Source organism: Pseudonaja textilis, chromosome 2 (assembly GCF_049901715.1).
Source record: "Pseudonaja textilis isolate UNSWEBS1 chromosome 2, rPseTex1.2, whole genome shotgun sequence".
NCBI lineage: Eukaryota > Metazoa > Chordata > Lepidosauria > Squamata > Elapidae > Pseudonaja > Pseudonaja textilis.
Genome location: NC_141991.1, coordinates 81,018,346 through 81,034,838, shown reverse-complemented (window position 1 = coordinate 81,034,838; position 16,493 = coordinate 81,018,346). Strand labels below are relative to the sequence as shown.

Below are 16,493 nucleotides of genomic sequence, written 5' to 3'. Positions count from 1 at the left end.
AATTTATCGAAGTTAGACAGAGTATAAACTTGAAGTCTTCCTTCATTGTATGTAAATCAGAGTCAAAAACAAACTGTGAGCTATTTTTAGTTCAGCCAGTCTTTTTCTCAAAAAAAACATATGTCTCATAAACTCTTTCCCCTTCCTTTTGACCTCACCGGAGTAATATAGCCAGAACCAGGATGTCTATGGAGATTCTCAGTCATCCAGGTCATGGTTGTCCCAAAGGTGCTTTTTTCAAGAGGCAACTGGACTTTCTGGTTTTTCTTTGAAGGCATTTTGCTTCTCACCCAAGACGCTTCTTCAGCTCTGAATGGATGGTGCACTCCTGTGGAGTCCTCCTAGTGTCCCATGGCTATATACCCTTATTTGATTCACCTTAATCCTGAGAGAATAATCTTGAGAGACAGGAGGAGCAGCCACAGCTTAGACAAAGATATCTCAGTCCAAGAAGAAATGGGGACAGAGAAGGAGTCACAGAAAGGATCTCCTTTCTTCCCTGAAAAGTAAAGGGGGAGAAGGCTTTCAGACTTGATATTTTTGTTACTATAACCTTACTATACAATAAAGGTAGTGTCAGTAGTCGTGGTTTTAGTTTCTTTCTGGCCTAGCTCAAAGGACTAATTCTCAGCTGAAAATATTGGCACATGGGCTTCATAATATTGCATATTTTGCCTACTATTTCCCAATATTAAAAATACCAGTACTGTCACTTTGAATAATAAGTTGTCCTTATACATGCAATACCATTGTTTCTCCATATTCAGATAGTTCATTTATATTCATTCAACAAAGAATTTAAAATTATTTCATTTCCCCTGTGAATCCTCAGCTTCCTTATATTTCTTTTAGATTCTGCTACTGGTCTGATAACTTTTATAATATTGGTTCTTGTAATATATTCTTAATAACACACCAAAACCTGGGCAAGCAAAGGAAGAGCTATATACCTATGTGCAATTCTGTTTGGTGACCACAATAAAAATATTCATTTATCCATTATATGCCTATGAGATTGTCCTGCAGGGCTTTCCTTGTTATTGCCCTTCAAGTCAATCTTAGCTCCTGATTACTAAATGGATGGTGCATACAATTTTTTTATTGGCAACATTTAAGAAGTGGTTTGCCAGCATCTTTTCAAGCAAACAGGAGAGGACTGGCCCAAGCCCATCTCTTGTATCTCACATACTATCAGAATTCAGGCCTCCCTGCCAGTAGTTCAGAGCCTTTAATCACTATCTGCTCTGTCTTACATATTGGCAAAAAAAATCAGAAAATAAAATACAAACTGAATAGTCAAGACCTTGTTGAGGATCCAAACTCTGTCAAGGACCTTGGAATACTCATCTCTAATGATCTAAGTGCTAGAGCCCACTGTTAACTACATAGCCAAAAAGGCATTAAGAGTTAATCTTACGTAGCTTTTTCTCTGGTAATATTACACTACTAACTAGAGCGCACAAAGCATTTGCTAGACCTATACCTGAATACAGCTCATCAGTCTGGAACCCATATCATGTATCTGATATTAACACAGTTGAGAAAGTCCAGAAATATTTCACAAGAAGAGTTCTCCGCTCCTCTACTCATTGCAGAATACCTTATGCCACCAGACTTGAAACTCTAGACCTAGACAACCTAGAACTACGCTGCCTTCGGTTCAATCTAAATATAGTATATAAAATCATACATTGCAATGTCCTACCTGTAAATGAATATTTCAGCTTCAACCATAACAATACAAGAGCACACAATAGATACAAATTCAAGGTAAACTGTACCAAACTTGATTGCAGGAAATACGACTTTAGCAACAGAGTGGTCAATGTTTGGAATACTCTACCTGACTCTGTGGTTTCTTCTCCAAACCTCTAAAACTTTAACCTTAGACTGTCTACTATTGACCTGACCCCTTTCCTACAAGGCCTGTAGGGGGCGTGCATAAGCGCACCAACTTGCCTACCATCCCTGTCCTATTGTTTCTTTTTATTTTTCTTATACGTATCCATCAGTGGTGGAATTCAAATTTTTTTACTACCAGTTCTGTGGGCATGGCTTATTTGGTGGGTGTGGCTTGTGGTCATGTGACTGGGTAGGTGTGGCTTAGTGGTCGTGTGACTAAGTGGGCATGCTTGGTGGTCATGTGACTGGGTGGCCATGGCTTGGTGGTCATATGACTGGGTGGGGGTGGCCAACTCAATGTCACTCACATCAAGGGGTGCCTCACCTGGCCCCTCCCCTCCCAGCCATTCCTTGTCACCCAGCCTCAACTTATCTATAGTTCTGTAAAAATGTTGTTCACCTTTTTTTTTTAATTATCTGCATACTATAGATGTACTTTCATGGACCACTGAAAGGAGGAAATGGCTCACATGCTTTACTCAAGAGTGTGATAGGCAACAGGCTTTTAAGGGGCTGCCACAAAGAAAGGGGGACAATGTATTTTCCAAAGAAGCAGAATGCAAAGAAGAAGCAATGGATGGAAACTGAACAGAGAGAAGCAACCTAAAACTAAGGAGAAATTTCCTGACCATGAGAACAATTAACCAGTGGAACTGCCTGTCTCCAGAAGTTCTGAGTGCTCAATCACTGGAAGTTTTTAAGAAAAGACTGGACAGCCATTTCTCTGAAACGGTATAGGGTTCACCCCAAGGTCCCTTCTAAGCATTATTCTGACACCTTTCCCAGGATCTCTATTCAGAGTTTGGCATCCTCAGTTTTCTTGACTGAGCTGGGAGTTGGACTAGAAGACCTCCAAGGTCCCTTTCAACTCTTGTTAATCACATGTGTATTTTATGCTCTGGACTTTGAATGCATGTAAACCCTGAAAATTATGTGGTAGCCCTGGGCAAAAGAAAGGCAGAAAAATCACTCTAGGTGTAGGGACAGTGTAAAATATTAACACATGATAAATAATGGAACAATTAAAAATAATAGCACAGAGTTTTCTCTCTCTCTCTCTTCCTATTTTTTTTCTTTCTTTCTCTACCTTCCCCTCTCTCTCTCTCTCTCTCTCTCTCTCTCTCTCATACACACACACAAACACACACACAGAGGACTTAACAGACAAGCATTTTGAAAGCAACTCCTTTAAATTTCTCCAAGGCTGGAGTGGATTCCCACCCACCCCCCCGCGCTCTGTCAGACTGCACTCCTTCTCACTCCAGCACTCACAAGGGGAAAGCGATACTTGCAGCATCCATGGGGAATCCTTGGAGAAGTTTTTAAAAGACCTGCTTCCAAAATGCATTTCTTTTACGTTGCAAAAGTGCTCCAAGGCTCGATTCACCCCCACCCCCTCTGCACTCTTTCTCACTCCTGACACTTTAACTCACATGGGGAAAGTGATACTTGCAGCATCCATGCCTTTCTTCCTTTTCCCCAGGGAGAAAGAGGACATGGGGAACAGAAAGTTAGAAGAGCGATCGCAAGTGAGCGACCGGGCGACCGGGTTGGGGGCGTGGCCAGCCAGGGATTGCCACCAGTTCAGTGACCCATGCCAAATAACAGCTACCGGTTCACCCAAATAGGTGCAAACCGGTCGAATAGCACCTCTGGTATCCATCTCATGTATTCATAACTATGTTTATACTTATACCTGTTATCTTGTAAGCGATTGACAAATCAAATAAATCAAATAAATAAACTATTTTAATCTTGCCCAGTGAATTAGGGATTGTAACTTCAAGAAAATCTTTGGTAAAGATTTTCTTGAAGTTACAATCTTGAGTGTTACTCAAGTTATTATAAAGCTTTTTGAGCAAGATCTATATCAGGCACGTCCAATACTTTGGCTTACCTGGGTTGCCCTGAATGAAGAGAAATTGTCTTGGGTCATATATAAACTATCTAATATCCTTAATTTTATATATGTATAAATAATGTTAAAAGTTTATGATGATGGAGCTGCATTACTCACTATCCACCATGTATTGAACATGCCTGGTCTATATAATGCCCAATAGTAGTCCTTTTCATCTAATTGCATTTTAGAAATGCTTTGGCATTACTTTTGATCTGGGTGTGATGTTTTTATTGGGTGGCTTTGTTTATTTTAATGTCTTTTTCCCCCTGTTCTCTGAGTGTAACTTTTACTATAAACTACCCAGCTCTCCCAAAAATCTGGGGAAAGTTGAAGAAACTGGAGAAAAGGATAACCAACAACAAGAAGGATGGTTTCAATTACAATGGCCATCAGCGTAAAGTAGACATTACTTGAGGTCTGGGAACAAATTGTTCTGAAGAAAATCTATCTCCAGGAATTGACACTGAGTTGTCTGCACATAATCAATCAACCAACCAACACAAAGTACTACAGTATTGAGATGAATAAAAGTATAGCAATTTAGCTTTTTTTTTAAAAAAAAAATCTTAATATAAATTTTCTACTGGGAATCTTCTATTAAAATCAAATAGAGTTACTTCTAGGCAACTATATTTATATTCCATGGAGGTTTATTAATCTATTTAACAATATATGTTTGCTGTTTGATATGTTTAATAACCTATTTATTAAATCCACAGGCTAAAGTGGATATTGTGGCAAAAGGCATCCTACCATTTTTATGATTTGGGGAGCAAAAAACGCTCAGCATGCACCAAGCCCAACAAGTTCCAACCTTGTTTTCTTCCTTGGGTGGAGTTGTGTATCTGTGAGAACTGAGCAGAAGGAAATACCAAAAAGATAACACAAGGGCAGAAGACTGAAACACTGTTGACTATGTTAGCAATGAGGAAAGATTTTTCAAATAGGTTGTCCAGATAAATAATTCGTGAGAAATGTGGGCTTTTTTTATTTATTTCCTGCTTAATTCTACAGTGTCTGCAGTCATTGCAATCATTTCTGCAATGACAGGCAAGCAAATGTCAAATTGCATCATGCCTTCCCCAAGAGGCTAAACATCTTCTATAATCTTGGGCAGCAATCAAAACAAAATTTGGACTCCTGACAATCCAACAAGAATTTCATGGTTTTTAAATCAGTAGGGACCTCCTGCATTCAATGAATCCAGAGCAAAGTGTATGTAGGCTAAGTGTCCACTTTTTGAGCAGACAGAGTGGTTTTGCCTCCACTTGGTGTCTTCCATTTCAAATTCCAGTACAATATAGTGTCTGCCATCAAGAAGTGATTTGTTCCCCAATAACTTGATGATCCTCTCACCAAGCTTCTCTTCCCAAGATGTTGTAAAGATCTAGAGGAATTTGAAAGCACAGAAAGTTTGATTGCTGGCTCCAATGGGAACTTCTTCCAGTTCAATACTGTCAACGAGTTAGACATTATGTCCCGCAAAGTCATAAGTTTCTTTAGTCTCTTGTAACAAGTAAAGTCTTCCTCAGACTTCATCAGCACATATTTGTAGTTTTCCTGGCAACAAAATGGAAATAATTTGCCATTATATTCTTCCAGGATGGGTTTTTTCCCCAATCCCCCAGTTTAGTGTACAGCCCTGGGATTTTGTCATGTCTTCCAAATACTAACCAGGTCCAATCCTGATATGCTTTGTCAAAATCTGCCAAAATCGGATAGAAATTAGGCCAATGCCACTTGGATGACACTGCCACATGGACTTTGATCCCTAATATCCATGACGTGTTGCCCGATGTTGAAATGCTAGTTTGAAGAGAGTTCTGACCCCTTACTGTTACACTGTACATAATATATATCCATTCATTCATTCAATCAATCAATCATTCAGTCATTCATTCAGTCATGGTATATATTTGCCCATCTTGTGGCTTACAATGCTAGGCAACTAAGAACAATAAAAACACAAGCAATAACAACACTACAAAAAAGAAAAAAAATCAGGAGAAACCAGATGTTCAATCCATCACTATGCCCATTTATCATCATCCTCAGAATCCAACTTCACTGTCCCAATGCCTGCTGCCTCAAATAGTGTGTAGTTTAATCTCTAACCTCCACAGTTGACTTCAGTTTCCTTGAAATACAACCTAATCATGCTTCAATGCCAAAGGTAACAAAGAAAACAGGTCATGAAGAGGATGTGTAGCATCCCTGCTCAAGTATCGCATATGTGCTATGTCCTGGATAGAAGGAAGTGAACTACCAATAATCTTTTCTGTCTGAAGCAGTAATGCTTCCAAACCAGACAGTAACGCAACATGACAGGATGCTCTCGATTGTCCTTGTATAGCAGAGCTCTCCAAACTTGGCCATTTAAAGACTTGTGGACTTCAACTCCCAGAATGCTGGCTGGAGAATTCTGGGACTTGAAGTCCACAAGTCTTAAAAGTGGCCAAGTTTGGGGACCCCTGCTCTATAGAAAGTGGTTATAGTACTTACATGCATTAGGTTCTATCACCTTGTAAAATAAATGCTTAATCTTTGCACAGAAAGCCACATAACTACCCAGGAGATAATTGAGCATCGATTAGCAGGTTACTAAATTCTGATGCATGTCTCCAAAGTGTGGGAACCGTACTAGGGACTAGGTTCTTCAGCAGAATATTAGGAGCTACTTTGCCAGATGGCTAACATCTGAAACACTTTCAGATACTGACTTGACAAAAAAACAACAACACAGATGTTGAATAGAAAAGATGCCATCTGACACCCAGGCCACATGTGCAGCAAGGAAATTTGAGAGCTTAGATTTTCTTCAAGGCCAACCTTTCTCAAGAAGTGTAAAACTCAGTCAATCCATACCAGTTTGGGAGCATTCTTTCATCTTTGCCAGATAACAATGTGGAGGGCATATTTCCTCCTCCTCCTCCTCCTCCTCCTCCTCCTCCTCCTCCTCCTCCTCCTCCTCCTCCTCCTCCTCCTCCTCCTCCTCCTCCTCCTCCTCCTCCTCTTCTTCTTCTTCTTCTTCTTCTTCTTCTTCTTCTTCTTCTTCTTCTTCTTCTTCTTCTTCTTCTTCTTCTTCTTCTTCTTCTTCTTCTTCTTCTTCTTCTTCTTCTTCTTCTTCTTCTTCGCAAATGGAATTCATCCTTCTTATCTGAGCACAAAGGCACAATCAGTTTGGATTTTCACACGTTTCCTTCCTGCAGTTTATAAGTGAACTGGTATGGAAATAAAATTAGTTAGGTTTCTAAGTTATAGGAGAATGGAACCTGAATGCCAGTTAGTGATCTAAGGTCTCAAGCCTAAAAATGCTACTTTGCAATGTGAGATGTGCTTGCAAATTGAATGTACACAGGAAGTTATCCAGTGATTTCAAGCCCAACTGACTGAATAATAAAAAACATACAATTCCCTCCCCACCTTCTTTGCAGATAGTAATTCCCTTTCCACTTTCTTTAACTATAACCTTTTAATGGTGCCACGTTTTCTTTAACATGTTACCTAATTTGTTTGATTTGTATAAAAACAACATTAGAACTAATGCATTCAATGAAAAGTTATTTCAACAAACATTTCAGTATTTTTCTTTTGCCAGGTAATACTGATTACTAAGATGAGCTTTTCTCTGTACTTTGTTTTTAATCTTCAATCAAATTAAATCAAATCAAATATCAAATCATGCATTGTATCCATAATGCCTGGACAGCAGGGTAAAACCTATAATGTGGAGATTCTGATAGAGATACTATGTATCTGTAGGTGTATGTATCTGTGTATGCCCACCCGCATACACACACTTTGTATGTTATATACATGTATATGTGTGTGTTTCATTACTTTTTTATTTGTGTATTATATTTTTTAAAATCCCTCCTTTATTATTTCTTTTAATAAATAACTCAAGAAGGCAACTTTTCCTAATATTCTTTTCTCCTCCTGTTTTCCACACAGTAGTCTTGTGAGGTGAGGTTAGCTGAACTGAGAGAGAGTAACTGGCCCAAATCATCCAACAGACTTTCATGCCTAAGGCAGGACTAGAACTCGCAGGACGCTAGCCTTGGCACCTTAACCACTGGACAATCTCTCTCTCTCTCTTTCTCTCTCTCTCCCCCTCCCTCCCTCCCTGCCTGCCTCTCTCTCTCTCTCCACATACATAAATATAAGATATATAATAAAGAATTAAAATATAAAAATGCAAGCTAAAGAGTAGAATAATGGTAAAGCAGAGTAACATACAATATTAGTAAACAGATAAAAGCCTAAACTGTTAGCTCCAGGTAAGACACTAGAACAAATGGAAGAATAGCTGGGAGGAATTAACTGAGTTCTTACCAAACAGGAGAAAAGCAAATAGAAGGCATGTTCTCTGTTTTACTCATATTATCCTACTCTAACATTGTTCTACTATTTATCATATTGATTTATTGTGTTTATACATGTCTTTGTTTTTCTGTCTTTCTGTGTCTATCTATCTTCTGTCTGTCTGTCTATCTATCTATCTATCTATCTATCTATCTTCTGTCTGTCTGTCTCTCTATCTCTATCTCTGTCTCTATCTCTATCTCTATCTCTATCTCTATCTCAATCTCTATCTCTATCTCTATCTCAATCTCTATCTCTATCTCTGTCCCTCTCTTCTGAAAAATCTTGCCAAGAAAACTGCAGGGACTTGTCAACCCACCCTCCATGAATCAGATATGATTGAATGGAAGAAAGATGGATGGACTGACGGAAGGACAGACAGGCATACACAAACACACACATTCACTTTGTAGGTTTCATCCATGCTATTTTTCCTTGTGGGTATAATAAATGCTTTGACTTGATTTGAAGCTTCTGCCCTTGCTCTTCTCTTTCAATGAGGCCCTGTGTCTTTATGCTTCATCTTCTATCGTTCTGTTATCTGTATTTGCCCTATCTTCATGCTTCTGGTTTTGAGTTGGTTGCAATTTGAGATTTGAAAGCCAAGGGGGAAAAAAACCCCAAAAGAAAGCAAAACCCCAACCCAACCCACAAGACAGACAGATAACAAAAACCTCTACATTCATCATTTTTTCGAACAGTATACTTATAATTGACAAACAAGGCAGACTATTTCTCTTTACAGAGAAATCATGTGCTCTGTGTGGTTTCAAAGGACCTCTGTTGTCCAATTTCTTGAAGATTGCTCAGAATTGGGATAGGCAATTTAAAGCCTTCTGCCTTCCAACACCTTATTTGCAGCTCCCAAAGAAGGCAGAGCCATCTCTGAATGGCCAGAGATTAAACATTTGTACCTTCTTTTAATGTGAATGATTGGTGCTGAAGACACTCAGTGGGATCCTTCCTCAAAGTCTTTGGGAAGAAATAATAATTCATTTTTGGCATCACCTTTTGGGATTTGCTTCCTTGGTAGAATTTAATTTTATTTACAGTGGTACCTCAGCACTCATTGTTAATTGGCTCTAGGAGGCATGATGAGTGCCAAAAAATTATGAGTACCGAACAAAAATTTCCCATAAGAAATAATGTAATGAGTCACAAGGCAGCTCATACTAACAAGTTCTAGCTTGTATGTTGAGTAGCAAACAAATGATGAGTACTGGGACAAAGTTTTCACATCAAAATGCATTGAGTACCAAATTTGATGAGTTTCAAAGCAGTTGAGTATCAAGGTACAACCATATAATATTCATTGTTTTCCTATTTAAGAATCCCTCTAACATTCCAGGGAGCAGCGCAATAATCTTTGCAATCAAGATTAAGTGAGGTACTAATACCACTCTATAAAGCCTTAGTAAGACCACACCTACTGCATCCAGTTTTGATCACTACACTATAAAAAGATGTTGAGACTCTAGAAAAAGTACAGAGAAGATCAACTAGGATGATTAGGGGACTGGAGACTAAAACATATGAAGAATGGTTACAGGAATTGGGCATGGCTAGTCTAGTGAAGAGAAGGACCAGGGGAGACATGATAACAGTGTTCCAATATTTGAAGGGCTGCCACAGGGAGGAAGGGGTCAAGTTATTTTCTAAAGTGCCTGTAGACCAGTCAAGGAATAATGGATGGAAACTGAACAAGGAGAGATTTAACCTGGAAATAAGGAGAAACTTTATGACAGTGAGAATAATCAACCAATGGAACAGCTTGCCATCGGAAGTTGTGGGAGTACCATGAGACTTTCAAGAAGAGATTTGACTCCCATCTGTCAGAAATGGTGTAGGGTCTCCTGCTTGGGCAGGGGGTTGGACTAGATGACCTACAAGGTCCCTTCCAACTCTGATGATCTGTAATCTGTTACAGTCATAAGCAATGGGGACAGTCCACTTCATATTTATCCTGATTTCAAGAATGGATGGTTAAACACCATAATATGGCAGTAGGGAAATAGCAGCTTCCTAAATGGAACACAATGGCCCCTAAATAATCTGGGTAAGATTTTGCTTCCTGAACGCTTTTGGATATATCTTATAGATATGTTAATCACAAAAATAATCTGTAATTTGACCTATCACATACCATTTTACACAAATCTCTTTTTGCGATTTCTTCTTATATACAGTATATTTTAAGTTTACCAATTAAGCTAATAATTTCACTAATTGTCTAAGCCAACTCATTGTAAGTTCACTAATTACTAATATCCATGAGAATGGCATCTCTTTATTGATTTGTCAGTGTTAAGCCTCAAGACTGTCTTGTTACACAGAAGCAATGTATACTTTTTGGTACCTGTTGATTGTGTTGCACACATGAAAGAAACATATGAAAACATGAAACTGTTCTTGAAGCACATCTGGTACACAAAGTACAGAAATACAACAGGAGTATCTGTGGAGGTTTAAAAGTACTGGTTCTGCTGATTAGAATATAGCTCAGATACACCAAGTACTGTTGTGTCATATGTGAATGGTACAACCATGCAAGAGAGTCACATTACACTAAAAAGAAATGGCCATTTTGAAAGAATTTGATTTCAGGATAGAAAAATGTGGCATATGAACCACTTGTTCACGCAACAAAGATATTTTTGCCTCCCCTTCACATAATACTTGGACTGATGAAAACATTTATAAAAGCAATGAACAAGGAAGGTGAAGTTTTCATCATTAGAAAGAAATGCTTCCAAGAATAACTGATGCCAAGATTAAGGAAGGCATTTTTGTCCACAGATCAGGTATGTCATCAATAAGAAGTGGTTCAAAGATCCATTAGTGGAGCCAGAGGAAATCACCTGGAAAGCATTCAAGGATGTTATTGAGAATTTTCTTGTTGACTACAGAGCGCCAAACTACATACACCTGATTGATAAACTTCTTACAGCATACAACACCATGAATTGCAACATGTCACTGAAGATTCGTTTTTTGCATTCACATTTGGCTTTCCCCCCAAAAATCTAGGTGCAGTCAGTGATAAACATGGTGAATGGTTTGACCAGGATATTGCCACAATGGAAAAACAATATCAGGCCAACTGGAATATATCAATGCCATGCAAATAGAAACCAGCAACTCATACAGAATGTTGGAAATGTTATGTGACTAAACTTATTATAAACATTAAATGTTAATTTCATATTTCATAAGATTCCTATGTGATACAGTCATTCTGATATTATATTTGTATTCAGTTTGAAGAGGTCTGCCATAAACACCAGAAGTTTTTCAGGAAGCAAAACTTTTGAGGAGAAAAAGCTGTTGTCCAGTAAAACCAAATGACATGTTTACAGCTGTTTGTTCAAATATTACCAGGATAAAGTCCACAAAACAGCTTTATCAGATATTATTCCCAGGTTGAAAATTAACCTGGCTCATTTCCAAGGCGATCCCCTTACAGGGATGCTGCAGCCAAGTGAATGATATGGAAGGATAGAGTTCGGCTGTAATTATCATTTTTCCTTCAGCATCACAGTCAGCGTGAAATGTGATACTTTCCAGTGCACTGACTTTGGCCACATCCTGTAGTACAAAAACCACCACCCTAACTGCCACAGATACAGTTGTCTTGATACTGTATTACCAGACTACATAGTATTTTGCACAGCTTCCTTGATGTCCCACTGATTATATGGACAAATTATGATCTATCTGACAATTGTATAGAAGCAGACTGCCATTATTACCTGCCCATTTTAAAAAAAAAATCAACTTCCCTACAACCTGGGAATTTTCAAGTAATCCTCATAAAAATACTAACTAAATCCAGCCCTGTTTAGGATTGGTTTGATTTTGTTTTTAAATTTTTGAGATAATCTAAAATAGGCCCAGCATACTTTGGCCTAAAGAAATAAATGCATGCAAATGTTTTTAAAGAGTCCCATAACTTAGGAGATATTTTCTCACATTAAATCACCATTTCTTAGCTATTTTAATTTCCCTTCTTGCCTACAAATGTCATTTTTGATAGAAATATTGAAGATGGCAATTCAAAGATTTTTTAAATGCTTCCAAATGGGTTTCTTGTTTTTCTTTTCCTGTTTTCAGTTTTTTGTTTATTTTTCAACACTGTGTTTTTCATTCCTGTTCCTGTGTTTTATCTGTTTTATTAAAAGAGGAAGAGTGATTACTCAGAGTGGTGATGGTAGGTCTTTTTTCTCAGTGGGAAGTCCTCTCAACTCTGTGCCTCTTTTTTTAAAAAAAACCATGGTTAAAAACACAGGCTTGACTTCGAAAGGAAAAATGCAAACATACAGCTCTGCCTAGTAATAGATTTTACATTTAAATTTGGATCTTTCATAACTGGGGGATCGTCAAAGAAATAAAATTGTTCAAATTTTTTATTTTTTTTGAAAAAGTGATCTTTTGTCACAGCAGATCAAAATGACAAACGGCACACATCGGCTACTTCAGTTACATTTGTGCAAGCTAAGGGAACTCATATGAGGATCTTCCCTTATGAGGAATCCAGGTTTTGCTTTCTTCCAGTGGGAATGCCATCAAGAAAATGTCCATTGGGTAGGAAAAGCTTTCCAAATTCTTTTTCCTGATGAAATTGGGAATCCTCTGCCCGGAATCACCTGAGGAACACATAGGATTTTATCTAAAACGGGTTCCCAAAATGTCAGGGAACTAGCATGCCCTCAACTTTCTATTGGCTGTCCAGGGCTGTGTTTTAATTCTTGTCAGGTCACACGGGAAGCAGCCTCTTTCTGATGACCTCAGTTTTTTCCTGTTCTGCCTCGAATCTGTCACCATTTCAGGTCTGGGCAGAGCCTCTGTGCATGAGCAAATATTAGATCTTACTACCGTGCTCTATTTGCACTGCATGTTTTCAGCTATAACCTCCCACACTTACTTCAAGTCAAAACCATCACCTCGTTGTGGTTTCTGATCCTTTTTACCCCACCCAGGTACTTCCCACCCACCCCCACCCCCCCCACCCCCGGAAACTCAAGGAATTGGTTAGCTAATCACAGGTGCTTTGAATAAAGACAATAAACACAGTTGCACACTTATCTGCCAACCCTTGAATGCTGTTTTTTCTGTGTGTGCATATTTGTTTTCTTCCTTTCTCTCAAGAGAAACCAGTCACGCCCAGCAATGCTGTTGCAGCTCAGCTATTCCTTCAAATCACATGACTTGCCCTCCAAGAGGCATGTTGCCAAGTGAATGCCTGAGTCAGACGAGCTGATATCATCCTTGTGGCTGCAATATGCACTGAGCACCTCAGACTAAAAATAGTCCAGAATCTATTGGGAGTGCTACAGTCCTCCATGTCTTTCTTTGCATTTGGACTTGTTATACACTCAGCAGTATTTCTTAGAACCTCTATCATCTTCTTTTCACTCTGGTTTTCTTCTAGCCAATGGAAAGTAGGGATGGAGGTAGTCTAAATCAGTGGTTGCCAACCAGTGGGCCAGGGACCACTGGTAGTCCGTGAGAACATTTTGGTGGTCCACAGAGAAATGTCACCCCCAAAGCACCCCCCAAAGTAATTAATCCAGGCTGTGCAGGAACACAAGGCTGCACCACCCACATGGCCCCCAAGAACACAAGGTTTGCGTCGCTTGCATTGCGAACAACACATGGTAGTGAGGGGAGGGAGGAAAGGGCGGGCGGGGGAACTTGCCCCACTCACCCCACATGCCTGGCCTGGCCACCGGGTTGCTTCTTTCCGCTTGTTTCTTCTTCTGCTTTTGGCTGCATGCAAGGAAAGCAGCAAAAGTCATCCTTTCTCTCCCCCAGAAAGAAACTCCCCAGAAATGAACTCCCCCAGAAATGGGTCTTTGGGACCTTGCAAGGCCTCTTGCTCTAAGAGGCTGCACTGGCAAAGACTCTTTTCTGGCAGAGTTTGGAAGAGAGAAAGTAAGCTTCTGCTGCTTTCTTTGCATGAAGTCAAAAGTCTCTCTCTCTCTCTCCCACTGAGAATGGAGCTGGAGATGATATCCCAAGATCCCAAATAAAGAATGATTGATCGGTAGGAAAACAGGGTGGAGAATTTTCCTGCAGACTTTTGGGGGGATTTTCCCAGGGTCTCTGGTCTGTGGGATTTAAAATTATGAGTTTGGTGGTCCCTGAGTCTAAAAGGTTGGTGACCCCTGGTCTAGATAATATGGAGCATCACCATTATTTTTCCTGTTTTTTAAAAAATAATAACCACTGCACTTTTTATAACAAGTTGAATAACACCAAATCCTTTAAAAATGATTTTTATCTTTTCCTCCTTTAATCCTTCAATTAAAAAGGTCTGTTTGTGGGAAGAAGGGAACTTTGCTATGCAACATGGGAGGGGGACAGGGCAATTGATGTGTTTGTAACTGCTGCAAAGAAAATGGGAAGTTGCTTCTTTAGATATTTTTCTTTTTCTTGCTTCTTGTTATTCTTCACTTTTTCATTTGCCCATTTATAATCTCTTTCTATTTCTTCTTCTGTGCTTCTGTAGTTATATTTTAAAAGGTGCATCAAAAAACCCACCATGTATACACATATTATCCTCTCTAGGTGAATACGTTTTTAATTCCCACCCCTTGCGAAACAGTGTCTCTTTAAACTACTAAATCTATTTGCAAATTATTGACCTGTCTTCTATATGTTATATTAGTGACAAAGTAGTTAACAAGAAGAAGAGGAATACTAAAGCAAAACAAAATTAAAATTTCAAATCTCTCTGCTAACGTTTTGTTACTGTAATCCACTTGTAGAAAGTTTATCACTGAATCTTATCTGTCCCAAACCATCCTAAATGTTATAAATGATTTATCCTGGATTGCTTCTTATGCCATCTCTTATCAATTGTTTAATTAAACACAATAGATTCAGTCTCCAGAATAAGTCTATATTTTGATCAAAGCTCAGACAGAAGCAATTACCATTTAACTGTAATAAATTCATCCACTAAAACATGGATTTCATTTGTTGCTTTGAAGTTTAACTCCTACAATAGCAGGACTGTGACTGAAAGGGTACGTGATAATTCCTTTCTCCTACGAAGACTGAGAGAGACTGGATGGTAAAATCATCTTTTAATAAAATTTATTCAGTCATAAAATCCTTACTCGGCATTATGAATAGGGAAACAGATAACCTCCCCTCTTAGCCTCAAGTGAATTGTTAATTCTCGAGTGAGAAACTTGACAGAGGGAGTTGTTCTAAGTTGAAGTAACACAGCTTCCTCATTTGATACCAGACTGATTGCAGTACAGATAGTCCTTGAGTTATGACCACAACTGAGCCCAAAATTTCCTATGTTAAGCAAAACAGTTGTTCAGTAAAATTTTCCCCATTTTACAACCTTTCTTTCCTCAGCTGTTAAGCGAATCACTCAGTTGTTAAGTTACTAACTCAGTTAAATTACTCTGGTTTCCCCATTGACTTTGCTTGTCAGAAGATTGCAAAAGGTGATTATATGCCCCTGGGACATTGCAACTATCATAACTACATGCCAATTGCCAAGGATCTGAATGACCACAGGAATGCTGCAACAATTACAAATGTGTGAAATGGTCATAAGTAACTTTTTTCAGTGCCATTGTAACTTTCAACAGTCTCCAAATGAGTGGTTGTAAGTTGAAGGATACCTGTTGACACTTTGATGGACTGGACTAGAGCACATTGTTTTCAAAGATATAAACTGTTGTACATACTTGACATTTGTTTTCTTGGATGGAGGGAAAATGTAAATTCTTAGTCTTCAAAGATCATGTATAAGCCTCCAGCTCTTTTTCTTTTCTTTTCTTTTCTTTTCTTTTCTTTTCTTTTCTTTTCTTTTCTTTTCTTTTCTTTTCTTTTCAGCAGAACAGTTTTTGTACCAATGTTTCAAAGAAGGTCATTTAAATAATATTCAAGTAAAGCAAGTGAACAAGCTGAGGTGGCTCCATTTTCCCCATTTGTACAGCAGGGAGTTGTCTTGAAAGGTTTATCAGACAATTTAAATGAAAGTCTCCTAGATGGGCATGTTTCAAATGCTAGAGTGTGAAATTGACAATTTTAGAAGAAAGAAAAGATGATATGAAATTTGGCTGGGTTGGGCCAGACACTTTCTCTCAGCCCAACTCACTTCATGAGGTAACTCTAGTTGTGGGGAAAATAGGAGGAGGAAGGTATGTTGGATATATTTGCCACCTTGAGGTACTTGTAAAAATAATAAAGATCAGAAAATCAATCAATCAATACTAAAATATTCCAAAATTGCATTAAAACATGCCCAGGATTTCAATAGGGCAATTGTCAAGGTTCCAAGTAACAGTCCCAACGAAAT

The 16,493-nt window shown here is 38.6% G+C and overlaps 1 long non-coding RNA gene across 5 annotated transcripts in view; it reads right to left on the bottom strand.

Annotated features, from left to right (window-relative positions):
• LOC148126932 (uncharacterized) overlaps positions 1-16,493 on the bottom strand; it is a 66,784-nt gene that overhangs the window by 34,253 nt on the left and 16,038 nt on the right. Inside the window, exon 4 of one of the 5 annotated variants that reach the window (XR_015741729.1) lies at positions 4,722-5,365. The exons of 2 other annotated variants lie outside the window; for them this stretch is intronic. This is a non-coding gene — a long non-coding RNA (uncharacterized LOC148126932). Of the gene's footprint in view, positions 1-4,721; positions 5,366-6,855; positions 7,027-12,273; positions 12,814-16,493 lie in introns of those variants that run through there. 2 more of the 5 variants (XR_015741731.1, XR_015741733.1) reach the window with 2 other exon arrangements.